Genomic DNA, 16,396 nt, shown 5'->3' with positions numbered 1-16,396 from the left:
TCTTTTATGCAGTAATACTCATAATCTTTCATCATCTGGAATGATCCACACAAAATACTTGCAGAAAATTTAAGATGGAAGAGACAACTTTCAACTGAGAGATCATGCAAGGTTTGTGGAAGAAAAGGCACTTCTGCTGATCCTTGAAGGAAGAAGAAAGATTTCATAAAGTACCATTTTCCAGTCATAAGGCATGGGCTGGGCTAATGTATAGAAATGGTCCTAAATGATTCCATTTTAGTTCAGAGTGAGATCAGGGAATAGCTAACAGTTCATTTTGAATGGAATATAAAGTTGCAAAGGTAATTAGTGGGGCATCAATCTGGAAAAACAAGTTGGGGACAGATTTTAGAGAACTTCATAATTGTAGAGATCCTCAAATGTCAGATTAGGGAATATGTACTTTATCCCACAACTAGGGATGTTCCAGTAGATGTTTAATAATCCACTCTCCAGAAAAATAAAAAAGGGGAAAGGGATGCATATATATCACATTACATTTAATTTGCATTATTAACATTTTCTCCATCACTCTCTTAAGCCCAGTCAATCAATGAAATAATAAATCAAGCTATGATCTATAGTGGGTTTTTTTTTCAAATTTTGTGTGGGGTCAGTTAAATGCTCACACTGAAAATTTAACAATTGGCTCTTGGGAACCACAGGCTGGTTCAAGATTTCTCTACCACATTCCTAGTTATAGGTTATAGATACAATGGAAAGTTCTGGAGCAGTGAAGTTATGATTGACCTGAATCATATTAGGACAACTATTTTGGAAGATGTAGAAGTGATGATTTGAGGAGAGAGAAGATTGGATGCAGAGTTTCCAGTTAAGAAGCTATTAAATATACTTTCAAAAAGATTAATAATATAAAGAAATATACTGGGTGCCCCAAATAGACATTGGATTTTTAAAATATTAAAGCTCAGTACTAATTGAATTAATATAGTTTTATTAACTCTTAAAAGGCATTTTTGGAGCACCCTGTTTAGGTGCTAAATTTTAACAGTATAGAATTTTAGAAGAGGTAGAAGTTATAGAATCATTGATTTCAAACTCGAAGGAACTTTAAAAGTCATCTAGTGCAATTCACTCCTTTTGTAGATGAGAACATTGGGACCTAGAAAAATAATAGGTTTCATCTAAAGTTGCTTCTAGTGAGTGACAAAGCCAGGATTCAAAACAAGATTTAATATCATCAAATCCAGCTCTCTTACCACTGTGCTATGCTAATCACTCCCCTTGTCTTGAAAGAGCAGAAAGAGATCTTGGAAAAAAGGATTCAGGTAAATTTGAAACATTAAATGAAGGGGGAAGAATATGGGGCTATTGCCCCCCCATTCAGAATTACTAAGGCCTTCTTAATCATCATACTCAATGTCCTTGTCTATCTTTGCTTCCTCAGCTTCTCTGTAGTCTCTGACATTTTTGAGCATTACCTGTTTCTTAAAACTCTCTTTCCTTGGTTTCTCTAGAAATGCATCATTTTGGTTCTCCCACCTCTAAGATTCCTCTTTCTTTGTCTCATTTTCTGGTTCTTTTCCCTCTGTCTATTCCTAAAAGAGGGAATTCTTCAAAAAGTTTCTCTCCAGAGTCTTTGACTGTTCTCATTTGTTTCTAGGTACAATCTCCCTTCAGGATCTTGTAAGTTATGTAGCTTTAATTTTCCCTTTTATGTGAATTACTCATAAATCTACATTCAAGTCCTGACCTCTTTCCTAACCTCTATATCCACATTTCCAACTTGCTGCTAGACAGTTCCATCCAGAATTCTCTTAACATCTCAAACTCAAGTTGTCCATATCCAAATCCCACAGTTCCTTTTTGAAATCAGCTCCTATTCTGACTCTGTCTGTTCATAGCCTCAGTTCTTTATTTTAAAACTATTAGTTTGTTTTTTACTTTAAAGTTCCAAGGTATCTCCTTTCCTCCCTCCTCTCCTACACTAGAGAAGGCAGTATTTGACACAAAGATATATGTATATATAAAACTTGCTTATTTCTATTTATCATTTCTTTTTCTAGAGGTGGACCAAGGACTAGCTCAAATCTACCTTCAACATACATTCTTTTTCTCTGATGCTCTGAATTGAGAGATGAATTCTCCTTCACCATACTTCATATATTTTTTATGGTACTTACCACTTCCCCCTCGCATTATAGGTGTGTATGTTGCCATTTTAGTACAGATCTTACCCCTTCTTTCGACTACATTATAAGCTTTTTGAGAGGCAATATCATGTCTTGCTTGTCTTTTTATATGGCAAGGACTTAGTCTAGTGCCCAGCATATTGTTGGCATTTTTAAACTGTTCAATTGAATTGCGATGAGCAGAATTCTAGAGTTAATTCACACGTAGAGAAGTTAAGTAGTTACTAGATAGAGAAGACTTTTATTTTTTAAAATAAATTCCGATTGATGGCTTTTATTTTAAGATCCCCTATATTTCCCAAAATATCTCTCCTCTTCTAAGCTAAAAATCTTTTTTTTCCTGAGTTTTCAGAGTTTTTAACTCAGAATTTTTTTCCAAATTTCAGTTTTTAACTCTGAAATTTTTACCAGTGTAATAAGTATAATCAGAGGCACCCCACCTGTTTCCCTCTCTGATTCTTGGTAAAGTATACTCCATGGTTGAAGGCTAGAATTGGACCCCTTGTTTTATCATGATAAAGAATAAAAAAAAGAGGAGAAAAAAGATTCCACAAAGCTAACAAAAACATTAAAAGAGTTTGTTACTCTATGTAGTGTTTCATACCCACAGTCCTCCAGTTCTGGAAAAGTGTCAGGATGGGTGAGAGAGATGCCTGGAAGACCTAATTTCACAGCCAAAGGTACCTTTGTCTCATTTTCTGATGGTATGTCAGGTGGGATAGAACCGGTGGTGTGTTGCCAACTTCAAAGTGAAGAGCTTGCTGATTTTTCTCTCCCTCCTCCTTTTTCCTTCCTCTGAACCAGCAAGAAATAGTAAGGAACCAGGTGACCCAAAGGGGGAAAAAAGATCCCTGCAAAAGGATTCAGAGATTGCATCCAGAACAAAATTTTTCTCACATAGAATGTGGAACCATATAGCACAGTTTAGTTTGGTCAGAGAGGGTATGAATGTAATTGTAGGGATAACTTAAGAAGGTATTCTCAAATCCAAAATCAAGGATAACTTTTCTAAAGAGGAAAAAATTTAGGTACCTGAGGAGAGTCTAAGAGGAGAGGCTTGTTGACATTGCAGGAATCATAGCATTAGATCAGGAGTTTTAACTTTTTTTTGTCATAGACCTCTTAGGCAGACTAGTGAAGCCCACGTATGCCTTCTCAGAACAACGCTTTTAAGTTGTTAGTGGAAATGTTAAATTTCAGTTAGAGGCTACCAAAAAATGAAGTCTTTTGGACCCCATGAAATCTATCCCAGACTTTAGGTTAAGAAGCTCCATATTAGGTAAGTTTTGCAGCAAATGCATTACTCAATCCTGTTGCTCATATGTTTTTTGAGTACAGAGTTTTTGATTCTGAGTTTTAACCTCTATAATAGGAACAATCAGAGGATGCCTCTCTCCTTTCCCATTCTGGGTCTAGTGCACCCTCTGGTTGTAGGCTAGAACTGTACCAATTCCAGTTCCATATGTGTTAGGCTGTTCTTGAATCTGGACACTTTCTAGTAACACCCAGTGTCATATATGCTGTCCTTGGAGCTTGGCCCCTTTTACTGAACATATTTGCCCAGATCTTGTCCTACAAGCCATGTGGGTCCAATGTAGGAGAAGTCCTGAGATCTGGAGTTGCCAAGAGTGGCTATCTAGGGATCATCAGGGTACCTCACTCAGTGCAGGCTACACTGTAGGAGATAACGACTACTACAGCATTTCTCAGAGAAGATGACCACCTAAAACTGAATAAGTCCATCCTGTGGACTGGTTTGCCAAAGGACATTGGCTTTAAGAGATTGACATTGAAAGAGATGACAGTGACATGCCTATTCAACAAGATATCCTAAGGGCTTCGTGTCTTTAATATTTTGTTTCAGTTCCATTGGAAAGCATAAAAGGCATTATCCATCAGTGTATAATTCTTTGTTTTCTTCAATGAACACTTACAAGGCTTTTTGTTTTAAGTATCTCTCTGTCTGTCTGTCTGTCTGTCTGTCTGTCTCTCTCTCTCTTTCTCTCTCATACTTCTACTGTCCTTTTGGGAATCCTAGAAGTGAGCCAAACATTAGCTTTTAAATGATTCTTTCTAGTATTTTGGGGTGGGGCATGAAGAACCAGAGAGTTTGAGAAATAGAGCCTAATCTTTCACCTTAGGGGTCACGCTTCTCCCAGACTGAACTTGACCTGAGTGAGGATTGAGAACTAAGGGGCACTTTATAGTGAGAGAAATAGTGCTCCTGCACCCCTGGGTGTAGCGGTGATTCTGTAGGTTACACCAGAATAATCAAATATATTTCTTCCTTAATCTCTGAGTCCAAGTGAACTCTGTATGGATTCGATCTGGAAAGTTGCATTCAGATTTCTCCTTTTCTAAAATAGTTCTAAAATAGTGTGTCTGCTTATTGTTTAGTTGTAACTTAAGTTTTCATGGTGACCTGACTTGACATTTAAGGAATGTTGGCACTGTAAGTAAAGCCACTTTTAAAACATTTCCTGAAAAAGAAGAAAAGAAATATGGATAGGCCAGTTACAGGAAAAATTTATGAACTATGGGGTGGGAGGGCAGAGGGCAGGCAGAGTATGAAATGTGGAATCAGTCAGAAATAATTTTGAGTCCAAAACTGAATAAAACCATCACCCATTAGGGTCTTTAGAGCTTCAGCATAGTGTCTTGTCAGGCACCACTGGGCTATGGCCACAAAGGGGACACTTTTGTCATTTTCTGCCCTTCTAGTTTTCCCTGTGGCCACTGTGCTGGGCTTGCCTGTCTTCTTAACTGATGAACGAGGCTCCCCCAGCCTCTGATTCCTGACCCCCACACCTTAGATTCTTGCAGAACAGTTGTATTTGAGGTTCTAGTCTAAGAGATCTCCTTTAGCTGTGGAAGGTGACGTAAGAGATTCTCAGAGGATAAACATAAAAAAAGATAGAAAACAAGTAGTCTGTAATCCAACCCAGAAAAGGCAATGCTAAGCAATGAACTCTCAGAGAATGATTTCACTGTCAAGAGACTGGGATTCAAGCCTCACTAATACATTTACAAGACTACTCATTAGCAATTTTATATTTATACATACTCTATAATTATATATATATGTATATATATATATATATATATATATATATATATATATATATATATATATATATATATATACTCTATTGAGTACAAACTCATCAATGCCAAGTGGATCCTTCTTTCCCAAATTTTCCTTCTTTCTGGGGGACTCTTTCCCTTTCTTCCAGGCTGCTTTTCTCACTGTTTCTCCAAACTTCTTAGCCCTTCAGTCAATACCTTGCTGAATAGATCCCAGGAATGGGAAGATGACAGCTGCCTTTAGAGATCTCACAAGTTTTGTGTACCAAAAAAAAAAAAAAAGGAAGCACAAGCATGAGGTGGTCTCATCCAGGACAGAGGTTCGCCTCAGAGGCCATAAGTTCATGGCTGATGGTCTAGCGATGGCAATGGGAGAGGGCCAGCATCTTCCTACCACCTGCTGGAGCTCAGAGAATCACCTTTACATTTAAGGCCAGTAGAAAGAAGAGCTCTGAAGGGCAAAGATCACCAATTTTTTACTGTATGAATGGAGTGACGGATCAGTGTCAATTATGTGACTGACAAGCAGTCGGAGAATATCTGTACTTATTCTGAAGAACCATCTTCCCGAGTTCAAATCTGTCCTCAGACCCTTACTAACTTTGTGATCCTAGGCAAGTCTCTTAACTGTTTGCTGCAATTTCTTCATCTGAAAAATGAGTTGAAGAAAGAAATGACAAACCACTCCAGTATCTTTGACTGTTTATTGTTGTTGCTTAGCCTTTTTCAGTCATGTCTGACTCTTTGTGACTTCATTTGGGGGTTTCTTGGCAAAGATTCTGGAATGGTTTGCCATTTCCTTCTCCAGCACATTTTATAGATGAGGAAACAGAGAAAAAAGCCCAAATAGGGTCATGAAGAGTCAGATAGGAATTAAATGACTGAAAAACAAGTTAGCCCCCAAATCACTCAATTTTCTCAGTGATTTAGGTAGCTGATTAAGTAGTCTTCTCTTCTCTGTATCCTTCTTTGCTCAGAAATTTCAATAGTCATGTTTACATGAATCAGACTTGTCAGTTTCTCATATATATCAACTCCCATGGCTTCTCCCTCACCCCCATCTCACAAACTAAATTTTTGCCATATGCCAACTTGGTTCCACCTTAAATAACTACTTCATTGAATTGCCTCACCTCTAAGTATTGGAACTTGGAAATTAAATTTTCCCATTACAATCTACTGCCTTTTTACTTTTCCCATTTTCAGATTCATTTCTGTTGTCCCAATCCATCTCAACCACTCTGATTTCACTTATTTCCATTCCCAGGGTTGATTTCATGGTCAATCACTTTAATGTATCCCCACCCAACACTCTTCAAATAGCACTTTAAATATTTCATCTCATTTGATTTTCGGAGACTAGGATATAACCCATTATATAATAACCCTGGGATATGATTGTCATTATTCTCTGCATTTTACAGATGAAGAGACTGAATTTGAAAAAGCTTCAGTGACTTGCTCAGGTCACACGGACAGAAGTCACACCATTCTATCATCAATGTCATCTCCCCATTTCACTTATGACTGCATTTATGCCAATGTTTTTTCCTGCCATATTATCTTTAACCTGATCCCTATTCACCACACTTATATAGTTATCTAGCCTCCTAATTTACTAAGCAAACTGAGACCATCTTACCTGAGCTCCTTCAGTACCTCTCCTCTAATCCTCACAAAATTTTAGCATCATTACCTGCTCTGTCCTTCTTTCCTCTTATCCCAGAAGAGACATTCCTTCTCCTCACTGTCTACTCTCTCTACTTGCCATCTTACTCCAATTTCTTCCTGAATTTTCTAAAACCTTGGTCCAGTAGGTATCTCTTTTTTCCCATGCATTTATAGCCTCCTTCTTTGTCTACTACTGCTTATGATCAGATCTCTAGCCCTTAAAAAAGCCTTTCCTTAGTTCTTTTCTATTCTATCTATCACCATCTCTTTCTTTCCCTTCTCTTTAACTTCCCTTCTGTGAAACTTCTTTTAAAACTTCATTCCTCATTACCCATTATTTTCTCAGCCCTTTGCAGTTTGTCTATTATCCCTTTGGGTATACTGAAATTGCTTTCCCATAGGTGACCAGCGACCTCTCCTATCCTGTCCTCCCCTTTCCTTCCTTCCTCTTGTCTTCCTTTCCCATTTTATTCCCAAGTATATGATGGCCAGAGATTTTTCTGGTGAATGTTTTATGAGTTTGCTGAAAAAAATGCACACATGACAGGCTTTCAAATTCAACCTTTATTATTAACATTTTCTCCCCAAACTTTTTAAAGTCTAGGCAATAAACAAAATAATAATCAAGCCTTGCATTATAATTTTTTGCCACTTTCTGTGGTGTAAATTGACATTTTAACAATCAACTCCAGGTTTGAATTGGTTTCAGCATGCTCCTGACAACAACATCAGGAACCTGAGAGACTGAAAGGGGAATGGTCCCTTCTACTGAAAGAATAACATATGGAAGAGCAGTTGATTTGGGGGTGATGGTGGTAGTGAAGATAATAAGTTTAGTTTTGGATATGTTGAGTTTGAGACGTTTCCAGAACATCCAGATGAAATAGCTTATCAGCATTTAGTGGTACAAGATTGAAGTTCAGGGGAGAGCCTGAAACTTTATGTACAGAACTGGGCAACATTGGAATGGAAATAATAAATTAGATCTATGGGAGCTGATGAGATTACAAAGGAGAGATTGTAGAGAGAGGACCTAGGACAGGGTATTGGGGAGCACCCATAATTAAAGTGCATGATCTGGATGATGAGCCAGCAAAGGAGAGTGAGAAGGAATGAACAGAAATAAATGTAGGAGGAGAATGAGGGGAGGGTAGTGTGAAGTCTCAGAGAGGTGAGAGTATTCAGGAGGAGAGGGTGGTTAGGAAGGACGAGGGCTGAAATTAAGAGATCATCGACAACCTAGAAACAGTGGCTTAAAGCTGCAAAGAGGAAGATTTTTGTTCAGTGTAAGGAAAAATCACTAGAACCCTCTATTAGTGTAATGAGCTACATTAGGAAGCAGTGGATTCTGGATTCCTGGAGAGCTTCGAATAAAGGCTTGTTCTAGGGAATCCTGTTCACATATAGATTGAACTAGCAGCGTGCAGAAGTCCCTACTAGCTCTAAGATTCTGAGTCTACCATATCAAACTCCCGACATCTATTCTGTACTTAAAAACACTATCTGCACCGTCAAATTAACATGTTCAAAAAAAGAAAGCTTATTTTCTTTCACTCTAAACCTCATCTTATTGTCTTCATTCTTTCTGTCTGTGGAGTGACCATTTCACCATTTGCTCCATATTTATAGCCTTGGAGTTATGTGAGTTTCCCCTCTCTCTCACTTCTCAAATCTAATCAAGTACCACATCCCATCATTTCCATTTTCACAATATCTCTTGATTTCACACATCTTTTTTTGTTCTCAATTAAACCTCCAGAATACAGACTTTCAGCACCCACCTGGACCATTACAATATCCTTCTTGGAGGTCTTTCCACATTTATTTGCTCCCTTGTTAAATCTGTCCTTTATCATATCACCCCATGTTAGAAAAAAAAAGTCAGTTTCCCTACAGAGAAACTGAGGAACCTTCACTTTTGCTTATATAAAAGGAGCCCTTCAATGGATCATGCACTAACTGCATCTCCGGGTCAACAAAATGTTTTAATTTTTGCAACTAAACTCTTCTCAGATGCTATTATTTAAAGTAAAAGGTCTTAACCTGGAGTTTATGGGTCCAGTAGAGATATATGGATAAATTTCAAGGGATTCATGAAATTAAATGGGAAAATATTAATTTTTTATAATATTTAAAAAATTTCAACACAATTGGTTTCCTTTGAAGTCCCATGTATTTTATTTTATGCACGTAAGAGCACAATTCTGAGAAGTCCATAGGCTTGAAAATATTGCCCATGATACAAAAAAGTTACGAAATTGCTTAATTGTAAATGTGGATAAAATATTTATGGCAAGTTTCTCTGATAAAGGCCTTATTTTTCAACTATATAGAGAACTAACTCAAATTTATAGGAGTGTAGGTTATTCCCCAACTGATAGATGATCAAAGGATATAAACAGGCAATTTTCAGAAGAAGAAATCAAAGCTCTCTCTAATCATTTGAAAAAAATGCTCTAAATAATTATTGATTAGAAAAATACAATCTAAAATAGTCCTGAGGTACCATTCCACATCCACAAGTTTGGCTAATATGAGAGAAAAGGAAAATGACAAATGTTAGAGGGGATGTGGGAAAATGGAGACACTAATGCACTGTTGGTGGAAATGTGAACCGATCCAACTATTGCAGAGAACAGTTTGGAACTTTGCCCAAAGGGCTATAAAACTGTACATACACTTAGATCCAGCAATATCACTATTAGGTCTGTATTCCAAAGAGAGAAAAAAACAACAAGGAAAAAGCCCTATATGTGCAAAAATATGTAGAGCAGCTCTTTTTGTGGTAGCAAAGAAATGGCGATTGAGGGAATTCCCATCATTAGAGGAATGGCTGACCAAGTTACAAAATTATTGTTATGGAGTACTATTGTGCTATAAGAAATGATTAGCAAGATGATTTCAGAAAACCTGTCAAGACTGATATAAACTGATGCAAAATGAAGAGAGCTTGTACACAGTAACAGTAACATTGCATGATGATCAATTGTGAATGGCTTGGCTATTCTCAGCAATAGAATGATCCAAGCCAATTCTGAAAGACATGATGAAAAATGCTATCCATTTCCAGAAAAAGAACCGATGGAGTTCGAATACAGAGAGAAGCTTACTTTTTAAAAATGTCATTTTTCTTGTATTTTGGCGTGTGTGTGTTTTGTTTTGCAACATGACTAAAGTGGAAATGTGTTTTGCATGAACACACATGTATAATCTATAGAAAATTGCTTGATTTCTCAAGGATGGGGAGAGAATTTGGAGCTCAAAAATTTAAAAAAATGTTCAAAATCATTTTTTCAAGTAATTGGGAAAAATATCAAAATAAAGAAAGTCCTGATTTAAAGGTTATTCTTTTAATAGCCACCAGGAATTCTTGATATTTGGAGTCATAAGTTTGTAAATGTGATCTTGAAGGGACCTCAGAAGTCAGCTCCATTTTTTCAGTTATAAAACTCTTTAATTCTTCCATGCAACTGAGTTTTGGGAAGGGAGAGAAAGGCTCTGGGAAAAACAAAACAAAAAAAGATTCAGTCCAGTCTTTCCCCTGCCTGACTGCATTCCTAGCCTTTCACATGTGTACGTAGCAAATATTTCCAAGGCTTGTGCTGGTCCTATACTGTGATTCTAAGCTAAGAATTTATTTTTATTATAACCCTTACATCCTGTCTAGGAACCAATACTAAATGTTGGTTCTAAGGCAGGAGGATAGTAAGAGATAGGCAATTGAAGTTAAGTGACTTCTCTAGAGTCACATAACTAGGAAGGGTCTGTGGCTACATTTGCGTCTAGATTCTCTGGACTCCAGGTCAGGTGCTCTGTCCATTGTGCTACCTAGCTGCTCCTGTTCTAAGAATCTTGAAGGCATAAAAGCTGCCATCTCTTCCCTTAGATGTCGCATAGCTATTTATCTTCGAATCACTTGCTGTTAGCAAATGGGTCCTTTCTTTATCTACTCTAAGTCCCTCATTTTCCAGGAAGAGAAAATGAGGCTCAAAGAGAAATCATTTGCCCAAGTGCATGTAGCTTGTTAGAGGGACATGTCAAACTTGAACCCAGATCTCCTGCATCCAGCTTTTTGTGATGTGCCCATCGCCTAGCAATGATGGTATCATACCTATTTTAACTCATAACACATTTCATCCCAGTTTTCAGTGCAATTCTGTGAAGGTAACAGGAATTGGTTTGGGATAATTTCTGAATATTTCTTGTGACAACATAGTGTCAACCACTGTAGTTCAGGTCCTTGCTCTTTTTTTGCTTGCATCATTGTAGTAGGTACCCAAATGATAAATCACTTCATGTAATTTCTTGTTCCCAATGTAGAATATTTTAAACATCTAAATAGCAACCCAAATAGAGGGCAGCCAGGTGGCTCAGCAGTTTGAGAACTAGGTTCAGAGATGGGAGGTTCTTGGTTCAATTCTGACCTCAGACACTTCCTACTTGTGTGACCCTGGGTAAGTCACTTAATTCCCATTCTCTATTACTGCCTTGGGACCAATCGATACACAGTACTGATTCTAAGACAGAAGGTAAGGGTTTAAAAAATATTAATTCATGACAGTTGCTGGGCCTGTCCACTATAAAATGATTTGGAACAGGGATATGAAAAACAAGGGACATTTTTACTTTGTTGCCAAAATTGTGAATTGTTGCAGTCTCTTTGGAAAACAATACGGCATTATCTAATAAGGGCTATAAAACTCTTCCTACTTTTTGACCCAGTAATCCCAATGGATGTTATTAACAGGAATAAAATTGTACAAAGATATTCCTAGAAACATTACTTATAATAACAAAAATATTGGGGGAAATCTCATAGATTCAAGTAATTGGGAAATAGTTGAATAAATTATGGCACATTTGTGCAATAGAATATCATTGAATCATAAAAATATCATCAGTAGGGAGAAGACAAAGTACAGGAATATACATAGTAAAGTAAGTAGAATAAAAGAGTAATTTCCATCTGTCAATAACATTAAACAATAAAAAAAGCTGGGGAAATAAATGGTAAAAGAGGGAAGTTCAGAAGAGAACATGAAAATGTATAAGATGACTTTTTAAAGACTTTATTAAAGTCAATTTATGCATTTTAAAAACAAAAGTTTATATGTAATCATTTTTGTTCTTTTTGTAATATTTGTGATTTTTTTAACTAAAAGACTGGAATTTAAGAATATGTATTTTTTACCCCTAAGATAAAGAAAATATGATAAAATGAAATGTTTATTGCAAAATTGAATTATAATATATGCATGTAATTATTTAAAAACTTTTTTTGCACCAATAGGAAAAGCAATGTTATAGTAAAATTATAAAAAATTGTGTTCATTGATGCGATTGCCATGAGTGATGAGATAAATTAAAAAAATAAAAGTTTATCACATTTTTTAGAATCCAATATGAATTCTCTACATCCTTAATTCATCATTTTTTCTAGCAAAAGGTCTCAGGTGTGATGTATAATTAGTATGTTAGAAGCAAGGTTGGCAATTACCTTTAATTTAAAGTCTGATTTTTGTATTTTCATTACTTTTATTAGTCCATTGTGTCAGAAGTTTATCAGTATAAATGAACAAACTAAAACAGTGTAACCTCAGTGGGTCTTTTAAGCACGTATCGTTTGCCTAGTTTGGAATCTTCTGTGTGCCCTACCACCTGGGATGGAGGCAGCACCCTTGACTGTCAACCTGTGTCTTTCTGACATCTTTTTGGCCATACCTTTTCAGTGACTCCTATTTCCTATCAGCTGTGTCTAGTGTGGATCCCCTGAACTGAACTAGTAAAAGAGGAAGAACATGTCTTCCTCTGCTTACCTCTCTTTTACCAAGATGCACCTGGGGGTGTTTGTTTCTGTTCTGTGCAGTTTGTCCTCAGCTTAAGGTATGGGAAGTGATCTTCAAGTACTGAGAGTTCTAGCCATGGTGACCTTGGTGCCAGGGCCAGGCATGGAAAGATTTGTGAGTTTTCTATATCTTTGGAATCAAATTTTCCCCAGTAGCTCTGCTGGGTCACAACAGCAATTTACATGAAAATCCATTTGAATTTTTTCAAATGATCACTATGTTTGCTGTAGATCCCACATAGGAAGTCATTTGAAGTCCATCCTCGCTAGAGAACAGCTTTCGACTTGAATGCTCATTTTTTTCTCCTAGCAGGAATGGTCACTAAATTCAAATCTTTTTATCACTAAATCTGAGGATCCCAGCATAGCATTTCATAGACTCATGAAATCTAGAGCTAGAAAAAGCCTTCTAGTCTGACCTTTCATTTATTGAGTCCTTTGGGGGAGAAGAGTTCATATGTGTTTATTTTTAGATAGACTAAAATACGGTACCAGCCAGTTTTCTTCGATTGTAGGAGTTGGGTCAGGGGAGAGAGTAATTACTGAGAACAGGAAGAACAGCAGTGATGGTTGTATTTCAGTTTGGGGCTGAATTAAACAAATGGAAAAAGGTGGACCTTGACCTTAAGAAGATTGTAATTGAAGATAGTTGCAAACAGCCAATCAAAACAAAGACATATAACAAGTAAAGTGTGTGCTGATTTTGTGTAGAAGAGAGTTGAGTAGATTATGGGAGTTGGAAATTCAAAGTAGGAAAGATTTGAGGAAAACATTAATCATAATAATTCACATTTATATGCCTCTTTAAGGTTTACAAAGCACTTTCCTCTCAACAAAATGGGAGGAACAGTGGTGCAATGATCATTATGCCTACTTTATAGCTTATAAAACTGAGAACAAATGACTTACCTATGGTCACACAACTTATATAGTTAGGACGTGACCCCAGCTCTCTTAACTGTAGAATCAGAATCTTTCCAATTACATCAAAATATTCTCTTTTAAAATTCAAGAAAGTATTTAAAAAGTTATTATGGAGTGGAAGGAGTTAATCTCTGATTAATTGATTTTTTTGCCCTGCCCTCCTAATCAATGATGAAATTATAGAACAGAAGGGGGTAGGTAACAGAAGAAGAGTCCAAAAATAAAACTATGCTCTTTATGAAATATAAAAATATTTCCTGATAGAATTGGAAAACAAGGGGCAGATGCCCTGAGATTGGCTATACTATGGATAGCCTTCAAAAGGTCAAACTTGCCAGGTCAGGAAGAAGTCAAGGTAGAGTGGAGGCAGGAAGCAGATTTTGTGAAGTAGTGGAGCACTATGTAAATAGTAGCTATTGTTGTCACATTTGGTATATGTGTTGATGTAGTAACTAGTAGCTAGGTGGCACAGTGGATAGAGCCTGAAGTTAGGAAGATTCATCTTCAAGAGTTCAAATCTAGCCTCAGACTCTTAATACCTGTGTAACCATGGGCAAGTCACTTAAACCTTTTTGCTTCATTTTCCTCATCTATATGAGTTAGAACAGGAAATGGCAGACCACTCTAGTATCTTTTCCAAGAAAACCTCAAATGGGATCAGGAAGAGTCAGATACAATGGGAAAATGATTGAACAAAGAGATCCCTGAACCTTTACCACAGGGCAGCCAAGGAATTGGGATTTTATAAACCCACATGCTGGCCATGGCATTCAGCAACAGATTACTTCTCCATTAAGAGACACCAAATCTATAAGAACACAGAGAAAAACACAAACACAAAGTTCCAGGGGAAGATGTTTCAAGGATCAGGAGGACTTCTGGAACCTGAAAAGAAACCAATTATGATTCAAAAGGGAACTAGTTTGAGAAGTCTGGAGGAGTAGTCTCAGGGAGTCCATTCGATTGCTCATTCCAGAAAAGATGGTAGACCTGGGGCAGAGGGGAGCATTGTGAGGCTCAAGACATCAGGATTCAAAAGTCCTGGGTGTGAATTGCCCTGGCCATTCATCTGACTATTTTGCTTCACCACAAGAGTACACTAAGTACTCTATTTGTATCCACTCTTCCCATGGATTCTATGTGTAGTTGTGGAAGGCAAAGCCCCAGTTTTATTGGGAGGTGAGGTGGGATGGGAAGGAGATATTTTTGTAGCTAACATTATTGCTTTGCTCTCTTAATAAACAACTTTGCTTTGAATTAATTTTTGACAACTGACTGACTATTAAAGAATTTCACTGGTTTGGACTCATAAGTTATATTTTCAGAGAATACTTTTGAACCTGGGGATGATGGTCCCTTTTTGAGAACCCAATCTGCAATTCTTATGAGTACTTAGTTAAGAGAGATAAAATAGTTATTATCCATTATCTAGATTTGGCAACTAGGGCCAAGAAAGATTAAATGACTTGCTCAAATTCACACAGATATTTAGCTGCAGAACTGTGCTTTAAATCCAGACATCTTAATTATAAAAATTAATGCTCTTTATTTTATATCAAATCATGTCTCTTATCTGGGGAAAAGATTAAAGTTGTAGAAGAAATGTGATTTTGTTTCTCTACTGGTTTATAGATATAAACTAAACAATGTCACGGGCAAGGTCCACCCTCACTCGTGACTCCAGGGGTTCCCAACAGGTGGCAAATGATCAGTCAAAAAAGTAACAAACGGAAGACAGCTTAATCATTATGGCCATGGGATTGCTTTGCATCTGATAGCTGCTCCACCATCCCCAGGCCTGGTGTTCATTTTTATATGCATTTTCTTGGCACACAGGTACATTACCCAACACACATGTTCAAAGAGAGATAATTGGAAAAGTGATACATTAACTTTTAACAAATCACTTGATTACCATTCTATATTCTTATATTGTGATTACAGATAGCACAAAAGATAAATGATTTCATCACAGGTGGCTTAATTTTCTCATTATCCTGTGAGAAGTTTTGAGCTTACAAACAATCAAAAAAATTACTTATTGCTTTTAATAAAATGAAATAATTAACCAGAAGTTCTTAAAAGACAATTCAACAATCGTACCATTGAAGTTGAGGGGTACTGGGAACATAATTCAAATTTAGTATTAGACTGGTCATTTCTCAGGGTTCAATAGGGAGTTTCTGAGTTACTGATTTGTGTAATTGAGTCACTGAGGCATATTGAAGCTTAATGTACTTGCATGTTTTGTATGGGCCTCTATGATTGATTTGTGTGCTGGCTTCATGAGAATAGGTTTCTGTGAGTGGGAAAGTTTTGGACTTGGCCTGTAGCTGCGATTTTACTGGGGATTATGTACTTAAGCAAAAGTTAACCCATGATAGTCTTTTGGCGTTGGATTTGAGGGTCTGATCTTTTGGTGATATTTTGGGGAATTAGGGTTCAGGTATTTTGCTCTTGCATTATTTCTTTTGAGAGTAGGGGGAATATTAATCATGTCAATTCCATGGGTAAGGGGTATTGATGAGAGAGGTCATGTAAGGGGAACAGAGTGGGCAATCACATCTTGCCAAGGGCCACTCTGTGGCCTCCCCAGCTACCATGCGTGACTCTGTCAAGGCATCATGGCTTGATGCCTCCAAGCAAAATAACAGTAGAAGAATGCTAACAGCAAAATAACTATATAATCTTTGTTTTAAAACAATACAAAGGGGCATGC

The 16,396-nt window shown here is 37.0% G+C and overlaps 1 long non-coding RNA gene across 2 annotated transcripts in view; it reads left to right on the top strand.

Moving 5' to 3' along the window:
• Positions 1 to 5,221, top strand: part of LOC130458502 (uncharacterized) — a 29,100-nt gene extending 23,879 nt beyond the window's left edge. For both annotated transcript variants that reach the window (XR_008917864.1, XR_008917863.1), the window contains one exon: positions 13 to 5,221. This is a non-coding gene — a long non-coding RNA (uncharacterized LOC130458502). The remainder of the gene's footprint in view (positions 1 to 12) is intronic.
• Positions 5,222 to 16,396: the final 11,175 nt, after the last annotated feature.

This window comes from Monodelphis domestica, chromosome 3 (genome assembly GCF_027887165.1).
Source record: "Monodelphis domestica isolate mMonDom1 chromosome 3, mMonDom1.pri, whole genome shotgun sequence".
Lineage (NCBI taxonomy): Eukaryota > Metazoa > Chordata > Mammalia > Didelphimorphia > Didelphidae > Monodelphis > Monodelphis domestica.
The sequence above is the reverse complement of the archived record's forward strand: the minus strand, read 5'-3'. Positions and strand labels throughout refer to the sequence as shown.